Here is a 13,060-nt window from a genome sequence, read left to right on the forward strand (position 1 = left end):
TAGAAGCATTCCATGTGTCATTATCAGCATTATCAAAACTGGGAAATTATGGATGTCATTGGAAAAGTATGTGGCAAATATTTGCTACAACTGACCACCATAGTATTTCTGATGCTGCCCAGGCCAGGCCACATAAAGGTCCATACGTACACCTAGGCATATGGCTGAGTGAGTTTTCAGATTATCCCAGTCCATAACCTCCATGTTGCCCAAGTTAACACCACGTGGGATGGAGACATGCTTTCCTACCTGAACTCCACCTAAATTTGTAGCTAAGTAGGTGTTATTTGTTAGGTAGCAATAGTTAATTGGGACCAGAGAATTCTGTTTATGGATATCCTTGAAAAAAAATAGTAGTGAAAGATTAGAAAAAGAAGATTTCACTATTTCATAGCCTATACTACACACCCCCATGGCTGTAAGAGTATGCACTCTATAAGCATGTCATCTGTGGGCCTAGTGGGGGTTATTGGAGGTCACTCCAACTAAGCTGCAGCTCCTGCTGGTATACATGAGGGTGGAGAGCGAGAGGGGCAGGGTTGGGCTGGACCTCAACACCCATTGGTTTACGTAAATGACAGGGCTGGAGACAAAAGTGACAGCCAGTGCTACTACTACCATACATATAAACTGATGTGCATGAAGGACAGAGCCATAACCCATACTGGCAAGCACTCAAGTGTCAGATGTGGGATTGTTTCAGATTAGGTTTCTGTGGGCACCTCCCAACAGAAGTGCTGTAATGTTTAAACATTTGTTCAATTGTCAGCTTTTCAGTAGCATTGATGATTCTATTCTCTCCACACGTTGCTTTCCTTTTCTTTTATAACTTGCAGTTTATAGCACTTTATATAATCTACATGCTTACCATCTGCCCATATTAAGAGAGTTGAAACATGGCTTCTTGTTTTTTGTTTTGTTTCTTGTTAATACAATATAGATACTCTCCTAAATATTTTGTAGCTTAAATTGTTCACAAACATTTATAATCTGCTTTTATCACAGAAGAAATGGTATAATATTTATATACTTCTAAGGGCTAAGAATAGTGGGCACATTATTAAGGTAAATTTTTCATAAAAGGAGTAACAAAGAATCTTCTGATCTAAATGATCACCTCTCTTTTCATTTGTGGAGGAAAAAAATTTTTAATAAACTTTTTTAAAGGCTAATGTTACATTAAGCATTGAAAATGTCTTTAAAATGTATATTTGGGGGTCCCATGTGCTGGCTAAGTAACTAAATTCTTACTTGGCACCAGGATCCCGTATGAGCACTGGTTTGTGTCCCTGCTGCTCCACTTCTGATCCAGCTCCTTGCTTATGACCTGGGAAAGCAGTGGAGGACAGACCCAGAAGAAACTCCTGGCCCTTGGCTCTTGGCTAAAGAAGAACTCTTCTGGCAGCAAAATGTCCCAGCAAATGAAAAGACTGTTGTCAGTGCAAACTAGTGTTTTGAAGTACTGTGAGAAATCTGCTCTCATGTGAATGACATGAGAAAACAACATTTTGAAATAAGGCTAAACAATTATAACGTCCTTATAGATCACATTAAGTAAATTATAAATGGGAATTTCATTTAACTATGAAAAGAAGCTCTCAGTAATTTTTACAGATGGAATTCATATGCCTTTTGCATTTAGAACATTTTTGGGACACATCTTTGGTGTTTCATGTGACTAAATTACATGATAACTGAAATATTTTAAAAGCAACTCTTAAAAGCCTTAAAAATAGTAGATTACTTAGTTTTTTCTGTACTCATTTCCAGCATCTTATTTGTCCTCTAATAACATTTTTCTAGTGTTTGATTACTATTTCTTTAATTTGGTATTGTTTTGGTTTTCACTTTTCTTTGAAGATTTATTTATTTATTATTTAGAAGGCAGATTCACAAACAACAGAGAGAAGGAAAAAAAGAAAAAGAAAGATCTTCCATCTATCATATCACTCCCCAAGTTTTTGCAGCAGCCAGAGCTAAGGTGAGCTGAAGCCAGGAGCCAAGAGTTTCCTCCAGGTCTTCCACAGAGGTACAGGGACCCAAGGCTCTGGGACATCACCGCTGTTTTTCCAGGCCATAAGCAGGGAGCTAGTTTAGAAGTGGAGCAGCCAGGATGTGAACTGGCACCCACATGGGGTGCATCACATATATGACAGGCTTACCTTAGCAAATAAATGTTTATTTCAAAAATGAAACTGGACGCTAGCATAAGAGAGGTTACACATCACAGAAAGCATATGAAATAATATGGGAATTAAGTAAAACACATCAAGGAAGGTACAGAATGTGTTGATATGGAGATAAGGAAAAATATAATGACGTAAAGCAATAGAAACGAAGGGATATTTAAGTTAAAATCGAGCAGTGTTATAAAATACAGAAAAATTTGAATCAACATACTCAAAGATCACATCAGTGAAAATTGACTGAAAGCTATTTGTACTGAGGCATATCATCAGAAAGCTACTAAACTTTAAACATGACCAAAAAAAATAATCAATTCACTGTTAAAAGTAGGAGGAAAATCAGGCTTGTCTCTGATAGCCGCACATCAACATTTAATGCCAGTTGGCAGTAAAGTAACATCTTCAGGATCTTAGGAAAAATAAGATATCTTATAATTTAAATTCAACTAAATTGTTTTGAAGCATAATAATTGCAACTTTTGAACTCAAACAATGTTATTCAAATGTACCCTTGAAAAAATTCCTAGAAAATGAACTACTACCAATCAGAAGGAAATAAACAGAAAAATGATCATAGAAGGACTAGCAGCAGCATTTTTAAAATTGAACCGCAAAATAAAGACAGAAATGTGAGAAACAGAGCTAAAGAACAAAACGTGAACTCTGCATTCCCTAAACATAAAAATATACCACCTCGACCAGTATTCTCCCCTTTTTCTAAATTGGTCCATCTGTTTTGTTTTTCATTTTTAGTACTTGGAAGTCAAATCTTGTCAATTACACATGACAAATTCTGAGGAACAAGCATAATTTAACATTACTTCAAGAAAGGCTAAATTATTTTTAACTGAAAATATATCAATATCACTATTGCATATAGAAATGAACTAATATATCTTTACTACTAAAATCAAGAATAAATATATAAATCACATAAGTTAATTTAGAAAAACGAAGCTGCTGCTAGTGGAGTGGCATAATAGGTTAAGACTCTGCAAGCAGCACCAGCATCAAATATAGGCACCGGTGTGTGTTCTGGCCTCTGCACTGCTAAATCTTGACTGTTCTGCAGTGAGAGGAAAGCAACTTACCACGTATAGCTGAATTTCTAAATATTTTTTATTGTAATCAAAAATAGCTTAAGCCTTTGGAACAAAGATACAGGGAAACTATACATAAATACAACAGAGTGACTTACTTAATGGAAAAAATATATAAAAAGAATAACAGAATCAAGACCAACTCTATCTTTCAGATGCTCAGTATCCCAATTATCATTTAACAGTTAGGGAAATCAGCCAAAAATAACATTAGTAACAGTAGAGTTAAATGGCATATTGATCTTCAAAAATAGATTTCTGGTTACAATAGAAAATATTTAGAAATACAGCTAGACATGGTAAATTTATTTTCCTCTCACTGCAGAATAGATCAGTCAGGATTTAGGGTATTGGAGAAATAAGGAGATACAAGCAATAGCATTTGCACCAAGTTCAGGAACACTGCACAAATGAGCACTGTCATGGACACTGCAAAAATGAGCTTAGATTTAGTATTGTATTGAGTCGAACAAATCAAGAGAAAATATTTTAATATTTTAAAAAATGAAATCTCCAGTTGCAGTATACCTTAACTCACCACCCAGAATGAAATCAATTGAATAACTATCACAGTTAATTAAAAGGTTCATTAACATATATGACAAAGGGATTTGCTGTTTGGTGCAACATTTAAGATACAGAGTGAAATTCGTGCATCCTTTTCTGCTAATTTGCACCCTGAGAGGCAACCCTATTGTATATTGTATGTATTTGTTTCCAATAGCTTCTATAACAAATGAGCCAAAATTAGTGGCAATGTAAAGGATATCGATTCTCGCACATTTTTAGAGGCCACAAGAGTCTTTTCATCACCTGTTCTGCCTTCTGAACAGTGCTGGCATTCCTTCACATACAGACACATCACTTGGGTCTCAGTCACCCTGGCAACATTGCCTCTTTCCTTTTGTGTATATCTGTCTCTAATAATCACCCTTATGTTTGCATCTAAAGCCCCACCTGGATAATCTAGGATAATCTCTTCATGCCCAAATCTTTAATCACACAAGGAAAGACCGTTTTTTTCATACTCAGTAACAATACAGTTTCCTAGAACCAGTGTATGATACCTTTGGCTATCATGCAGCCTAGTGCAGTATATTAACTTCCTGTCCATTATACATATTAATGCTATCCATGTACCATCATTGGGAAAATCAGGAAGGTATGCCAGGCACAGCACTATGGGTGATAACAGTTAGACATCATCTTGTTTGAAGTGTAATTCTCTCACCGAACCCTGCTAATTGTGTGGTTACTTGAACTGGTGGAATGTACAAAACTACAAACTCAAAAAGACTAATTAACATAGAAATGTTGTAAATGATAAGGTAGACATCATATGGCAGTGAGAAAAGATGACCTATTAAGTACCTAATGTTGAATACATACTGTAGCACAAATATGTAAGAGTAAAATATGTAGTTATGAAACAATTTGGGAAAGCATTTTTGCCTTACAATCTCAAGAAGAAGAAAAAAGTCTTCTAAACAAAGTTCAAAGTGATTCTTACAGAAAAGGCTGAGTTTACCGAAATATAAAAATACAAAGCAGTAAGAAACTAGCAGTGCTATAAAAAAAAAAAAATAGGTAAAGAATACAAACAACTTCTATTAAAGAGACACAAATGATTTAAACAAATGACATTTTCATCCACACTCCTAATAAGAGCTAAACATATTTAAGCTGTAACAAAATACAGACTTTCACCTTCAGGATTTCCAGGGAGCTAAAGATTGGCATTGCAGCTAAGAATCCCATATTTCATAAGAGACAACCTGGGTAAGATTCCCAGCTCTGGCTCTGAATTGCAGCTTTCTGCTACTGCATATCTGGAGCCAGTGATGATAGCTTAGATAACTGGGCTTCTGCCACCCCCACTGGAGACCTGGATTGGAATCTCCAGCTCCCAACTTTAATCCTGCCCCAGCCTGGAGTGCAAACCGGTGAGTGGAAATATCCCTGTTCTCCCTCTCTTTCTGTGTTTCTATCATGTGTGCTCTCTTTTCCATCTTTCTCTCAAATAAACAAAAATTTGTGAAGAATTTCTAAATACCCTAAATTGTTGTGTAATGCTCTTGGTGGGACTGGAGGAAACACTCATTCTTTTACATTCTTAAGGGAAGTATAAATTGGCACGGTGCTATGGGTAATAATTGGCAGTAAATATCAAAACTAGAAAAAGATTTTTCCATTTATCTAGCTATTTATCCTGAAGATATCCTCACTCCTGTGTGAAGTGTTTTTCTAAATGTTTAACAAAGTTTAAATGCAAATTAATATGCATGCAGGGACAACAAATTATGTTTCATTCAGAATGGGGGGCCAGGTGGTGGTTTCATTGTTTCCTCCAGATACACCCACACACATTATGTAGACCTCACCAGTGCTAAAGAGGTAGAACTACATGGTGAAGTTCAGAAGATAAAGGTGAACATGGGGTACAGCACTTGAGATGCTACTTGGAATACCCCATCATTTATGGGAATACCTAGAACAGAGACCTTTTTCTGCCTCCAGTTCTAGCTCCTTGTTAATGTGTGCCCTAACAGCAGGGAATGGCCCAAGCAGGTGTGTTCCTGCCACCCAAGGGGAGACTTAGACTGAGTGACTGACCTAGGTCCCAGTGTAGCAACTGTTTGGGAAGTTAACCGGCAGATGGAAGATACCTTAATTTCTGTCTGCTTTTCAAAGAAAACTAAATGAATTGTAATAGGAAATGTACCCTTGCTAATTAGAAGAGTCAGTAACATAGGTGTCTCGCTGACTTTTTTAAAAATATTTTTTATTTTGAATTTTTGAATTATGTGGTACAATTTCGCATAGACTGGGATTCCACGCCCCCGACAGATTTTCTCAATTTTGCTACAATGATCTAGTCCTTCGAAACATGTGCCATCATGACTCTGGCAGATAACTTGATAGTGGGTAGCCCTTCCCGCTTCTTAGGTCCTGGGATGGTTGGGAGACTAGATGTGCTTTATCCCTGTCTCCCCCTAGAAATGGGAAGAAGAAATTAAAAGCTTGGAACCAATGATCATATCCACTTCTCCCCAACCCTAGATACTTCTAACCGTAGTCGATTTTGTAAACAACAACTAATATAAAAAAATTTCAAAAAGTACACATGTATATATAAATATATATAATGAAAGAGAGTGGTCCCATTTGAATATTTTAAAGGCGGTATATATATGCTTACTTGCATTTCCTGTAAACTGCTGCTGTGTCTATTTTAGGCTTAGCAGAACATGGTTTTCCTATGATCATTTTAGGCAGTAATGATTCTGAACAAACTGCAAATATAAGATGAGGTATCAATTACAAAATGAGGTGTTAGGCACATACATAGTGAATATTTTTAAGATAGAGGTACATTTGTGTCTGCCTATGTATTCTTTCTAAAATCATCTCAGATTGTTCAGTCTTTGAAAACTAAAGATACACTTACTTTATACTAACACAATCTATAACATTGCATATCTGAATTTTATGTGTTTTTGAATATTTGAATACTGAAAAGGCTTAAAAATTTTATTGTATAAGGTCAAAGGGCTGGGCATCGTAGCCATCAGGTCGCCAACATACCGCAGTCAAGTGATGTTTCCATTTCTCACTGTTCTGCTTCTAGTCCAGCTTGCTGCTAATGCACGTCAGGTGTGGCAGATGATGGCTCAGCACTTGAAGCTCCACCGCCCACATTGGAAACCTGGGTAGAGTTCCTGGCTGCTTTCATCAGTCTGGCCCACAGATTAATCAGACATATGTTAAAGAAGTAAATTATTAGTAACTTTTAAAAAGACTTAATTCTTTTTATTTGAAAGCAAATATACAAGAAAAGAAGGAACAATAGAGATCTTCCATTTGTTGGTTCACTCCCCAAATGGCCACAATGACTGTAGCAGCACTGGTTTGAAGCCAGGAGATTTGTCCAGGTCTCCCACGTGGATGCAGAGGACCAAGAACTTGGGTCATGTTCTGCTGCTTTCCCAGATCATTTTCAGGGAGCTGAATGGGAAGGGAAACAGTGGATCCTAACTAGTGCCCACCCAGCATGCCAGCATGATGGGCATATTCTTAACCTATTACACCATTGTGCCATCCCATAGCTAATAGCCTTTAGTAATTAGCAAAGAGGCAATATGGGATCTACGTGGAAGCATTGCAACATGTGGATTGACAACAGTAGTTAAAGCTTGCGAATGTCTGTCTTCCATGTTCACCGTGCTGGGCCCAGCACGTTAGTTGATGTGATCAGTGTGCCATACAATGTAAAAGATATGAGGTACTCCAGGGGCATTTTACTTTGTTTTTCCTTCCTGATTATGCTTTCTTTAATAGGTCTTTAATTAAATGATTGCTCATGTCTTTTAGATGAAAAGTGTGACTAGAAGCAATTTTGTAATCTTGCTACATACCCTGATTACAAATTTTTAGGTCTCTGGATTTTTTTCAAAATAAACTGTAAATATCACTTTACTATTCAAGTTATTTTGATAAATTACTTTTGCTTATTGTACATGGATTCCCTAATTATATGGACTCTATTCCCATTTTTCTTTATTTTTTATATATATATTACATATATATTTTTTTAAGAATTTTTAAGCTAAACTTATAATAGCAAAGCAAATATTTGCAAGAAGTAGAAAGTTAATAAAATTAGGGTCACCAAGTTCAGCTGTTCCATAAGTTATAATAAAATGGATTTATTTAAAGCTAATTAAGTTTTAATTCAGTGTCTTCAGTTATGTTCCTGCATGAGATTTGTTAAACCTCTTTATATTTAATAGAAAATTTTGCATATCCAAATGTGACTTTTAACCTTTATAGCATTTATCTTTTCACAGCATTGGCATACTATAACTTCTTACTTGACTTACATGAATACATATTTTTCATTACATTGTAAAACTAGAATGTCAACGTAGGAGTAGCCCATGTAACTGAAGACTGTTTTGGTTATATATCCTTATTTTTTTAGATTTTAGTTTTGTGTATTACTTAGTATTATGACCTGATTATTTATGTCTTACAAAAATTTTTATTAGGAATAAAAAAGGCCCAGTGCAGTAGCCCACTGGCCAAAGCCCTCACCTTGCACATGCCAGGATCCCGTATGTGTGCCGGTTCGTGTCCCAGCAGCCTCACTTCCCATCCAGCTCCCTGCTTGTGGCCTGGGAAAGCAGTTGAGGATGGCCTAAGGCCTCGTGATCCAGCACGCTCATGAGCGACCCAGAGGAGGTCCCTGGCTCCGGGCTTTGGATTGACTCAGCTCTGGCCATTATGGCCTCTCGGGCAGTGAACCAGTGGATGGAAAATCTTTCTCTTTGTCTCTCCTCTCTGTGTATCTGACTTTCCCATATAAATAAATAAGTCTTAAAAAGAAAAAAACTCCAATGAAATCATATCAAGAGGTGCAGTCTTCAGGAATTGTATTATGAGGACAAGCCCTCGTCACAGGCTGATGAGTGTCTTTATAAGGAATATCAAAGTATCTCTTCAAACTTTGTGCCAAATGAAGACTTACAGCAGGTGCTACCCATGAGGAACAGGTTTTGACCAGCTCACAAAGCTTCCCATGCCTTGATCTTGAACATGCCACCTACCAGAACGAGAACAATATATTTGTATTTATAAATTACCTAGTCTAAGACACATGTTACTAACAGCTAAATATACTAAGACAGTGCTAACACAAATCAAAACTATTATTCTAATAAGAACATTGACTTTTCAGCACTCTTCAGTTTCAACTAAAATTCTGTTGAGGACCTTTAGAAGGCTAACAAACATGGTTTCAGTTTCGACAGCTCTGCTTTCAATCCAGCTTCCTGCTCACCTGTGAGGGAGACCTCAGTTAACTTTCCAGCTCCCAATTTCTTTCTGGCTTAAAACTGCCTTTTGCGCAAATGTGGAGAATATACTGGGACGTGTGGAAAGTCGTGAGTGGTTTATCTCTTTGTTTCTCACCATCCCTGTGAACAATGAGTAGAAATAGCAAATTTGGAAGCAATGAAGTCACCAAATTTTTCCTAAAGCACGATCATTCCCACCCTGATCAACCATGTAATCATGATTAAAAATAAATAAGTTTAAAAAAATAGATAAGAGCTCTAGCTCTGTAATTCAGTCTCTCTGCTTCTTAAAAAATGCAAACAAAATGTTATATAATATTTTAAACAGTATTCCATTGATTTTAAAGCCAAATTGAGTATTTAATTGAATACATTTACAGCATCAAAAGTAAGTGCAAAATTGCTTTTATAATGTGAACTTTTGAATCATTTGTACTTTGTGCTTCCTAAATAAGCTCATTAGGATTTCTAAATAAGAAGTTTTAGGTAACATTAGCATAATTTAAGGTGTTTCAGACTTCCTTTTAGTTCCATAAATGCAACTTAAAGACATGCCAGTTGTCATTTTAAGACAAATTTGCAGACTTTACACAGTATATTCGTTATCAGTAATAGTTCTTTTTGTTTTTAATCCACCACCTGTGTGATCCGGTTTAAATTGTAGGACTCTCAATTACATAATTAAATCTGTATGATAGCAGAACCTACTGAGGTGTGTAGGAGATCAGTTGACTGACTAGCTGAGATACGAAACTACTTCTCGGGCCTGTCTACATGGCCTAGTGGCTAAAGTCCTCGCCTTGAACATGCCGGGATCCCATATGGGTACCAGTTCTAATCCTGGCAGCTCCACTTTTCATCCAGCTCCCTGCTTGTGACCTGAGAAAGCAGTCGAGGACGGCCCAGAGCCTTGGGACCCTGCACCCATGTGGGAGACCCGGAAGAGGTTCCTGGCTCCTGGCTTCGGATTGGTGCACCACCGGCCATTATGGTCACTTGGGGAGTGAATCATCAGAGGGAAGATCTTTCTCCCTGTCTCTCCTTCTCTCTGTATATCTGACTTTCTAATGGAGGAGGCAAAAAAAAAAAAAGAAGCTTTGTATCTGTGTATGTCTGCTTTTCAATAAAAATAAAGTAAATTAAAAAAAATTAAAAAGAAACTACTTCTCTAGACCCTGGGGGAATTAGTCACTCCTGTGCTTCAATTGCACTCCAATTATTCCACTTTAAAAAGAAATATTTAAACAACAGTGGAGTTACTTATTTTTAAAAAATTATGAACAAATATCATTATTGCCTGTAACACTTATGTGACCTTCTAAGAGGTCACCTGTATAGAACATATAATCAGTATTTGGGGCTTAGAGGGCCAGAGAGTATCTGTGGAGCTCCTCAACTTTTTGCTGTACTATGATGTGCCAATAGGTAATGTATAAGTAACCAAATGTGGCTGTATTCCAACTTCATTCATAGACACTGAAATTTTAATTTGATTTTTAGGCACCATGAAATATTTTTTCCTCTTGACACTTTTGAGCCATTTTATAATATAAAATTCATCTTGTGCTAACCGTCATACTAAAACAGATGGCAAATGGACTGGATTTGCTCTGTGGACTAAAATTGGCCAACTTCTGATCTTAATTGTTAAATCCACTGATTGGAAAGATCTGCCTTAGTAATGCATTCTTCAATTCCTCTAGTACCACTCACTCATACCCCACATCCTGAAGGTCATGCTGTTCTAAACCTGATAGCAAAAGCTGTTGCAGTTGTTGCTTGGATTGTGTGCCCTCAGTAGTATTGCTTCGTTGTCTTAACACTACATGCTGCCTATTTGTCAATGGTTATAATAAAGTGTGGTACAGTGGAAATAAAACTGGGAGATTTCAAAACCAGGCAATAGCTTTAGCTCTACCATTATTCAAAGTCACAAAGTTTTTCAGATTTTGAGGGCTTCATTTTCTTACCTGATAATTGTAAAAGAGTATTAAGAGATTATATTACTATAGTAATAGACATAACATCTTCACTTTTAGCTTACATTTGTTGTTATTGCCTTTGCAACGTTGTACTTTATTATTGCTCTTATGTATTACTTCTAACAGGCTCGCTACAGAGAGGGGGTTATCAAAAAGTTTATAGAAAATGCTATTATGGAAAAGAGCTATACATTTCTTTCTAAATAGTTTGTACCTAAAATATTATTATCTCTTCATTCCATGCCCCATCAACTTTTTAAAGCACCCTTCTCTCCTGATATATCCCTCTTGAAGGCTATAAGTTACACATACACATACATTTTTCCAGGCATTTTTTTTTTAATTTTCCTTACATTTTAACCTGCTCACCTGTTCCTCACTGTTATGGATGTACCAGGTTTATTACTAGCAGTACTATGAAATTTTCAAATTAAAGCCCACATATTATTTCTTGTTAACTGCTGTATTAGGGTACACTTCATTTAGTTAGTCCCGTAGCCGTGCCGTGGAACTCTTGGGGAAGAAACTATTTTAGTCACTGGGGATAGATCAGTACCTATCTAGAAAACTGCTCCATACTGATGGATGACCAAGTTCAAAGACCTAAAGCAAGAGTGAGTTTGGTGTGTTTGAAGAAGAATATGAAGACCTCTAACACTGTAACCCCAGCACCCATAACAAGATCTGAATATATTTAAGTCTCATAAATAGTTGGTAAGTCACTGACAACAAATAATCCCAAATGTTCACTTGCCTTGCAAGAATTCTAGAAAGCTAATAATAAACAATGTGGTTTTAATTCATAAGATGCAATGCATAGTATTGCAAGGAAGACTAACTTCACTGAAGTGCAGTTCTGGCCTGTGACTAGCATACCATAATAAATATTTCGTTCTTACCTAGGTCATTTGCATGTGGACTGCATTAGGTCTATTCCTGGCTGTGCTTAGGTGGACTTTGCTGTAGGTTAAGAATGGATGCAAGTCTGTACCACTTGTCTCGCTTTGAATTTGTCTCATTTGCTGAGACATTTTTTCTTATCATGAAACATGGGATTTCAAGGAGGCAGGCCCAACTGCACAAGTATATTTCAAGGCTCTCATTGTATTTTGGCGGCAATTGGTCCTTTGGCCAAAGGAAATCACAGAGAGATGCAGTGTCCAAGTATAGAAACATAGCTGTTTTTCCATTGAGGTATGTTGTGGGAAAGAGAGAAGAAATCTCATTTACCACAAGATAATTTTAGTACATACCTAATAGAATTGTCATAAGGTTCATATGCAAGGTCCTTGAAATCTTCATAGGAAATGAACATTATCTTTTATAAAAGCCCATATTTATTTGAAGTCAGTTACAAAGATATAATTAGAATGAACTGCCATCCACTGTCTTACTCCCCAAATGGCCACAACTGCCAAGAGTGGGCCAGGTCAAAGGCAGGAGCCATGAGTTTCATCCAGGCTCCCAATGTAGGTGGTATGGGCTTCCTTGGCTGTCTACCCTTGTTTTGATCCAGACATTAGCAGAGAAAGGGAAGTATGTGGGACAACAACCAGCACCAATATGGGATGCTAGCATTGCAGGTGGTAACTTCAGATGCTATGCCACACCATCTGTTTTAGTTCCTTCTTCCGTGAGATTTTTGGAATAATCTCCTGTTTTAAAAAGTTTAAGAAACAGTCCCTCCTGCTCTCCTTTCAACCTAATCTGTGATAATGTTCCTGTGGAGGCGATGGAACTTTGCCATGTCCTTGGGTCTCTACACACACAAGACCTGAATGGAGATTTAGCTGCAGCCATTTGAGGAGTGAAACAACAGAAGGAAGATCTCTTTCTCTCTTCTCCTCCTCCTCCTGCTGCTGCTGTTTCACTGTCTCTCTGTCTCTCTCTCTGTTTCTCTGTAACTCTTCATGGCAGATAGAGGAATGATAACTAGA

At 37.0% G+C, this 13,060-nt stretch overlaps 1 long non-coding RNA gene across 5 annotated transcripts in view; it reads left to right on the forward strand.

The window, feature by feature from the left end:
* Positions 1-13,060, forward strand: part of LOC121150590 — a 39,376-nt gene that overhangs the window by 24,122 nt on the left and 2,194 nt on the right. The window lies entirely within an intron of this gene.

Source organism: Ochotona curzoniae, unplaced genomic scaffold (assembly GCF_017591425.1).
Source record: "Ochotona curzoniae isolate NIBS_2020 unplaced genomic scaffold, NIBS_Ocur_1.0 contig_2210, whole genome shotgun sequence".
Classification (NCBI taxonomy): Eukaryota; Metazoa; Chordata; class Mammalia; order Lagomorpha; family Ochotonidae; genus Ochotona; species Ochotona curzoniae.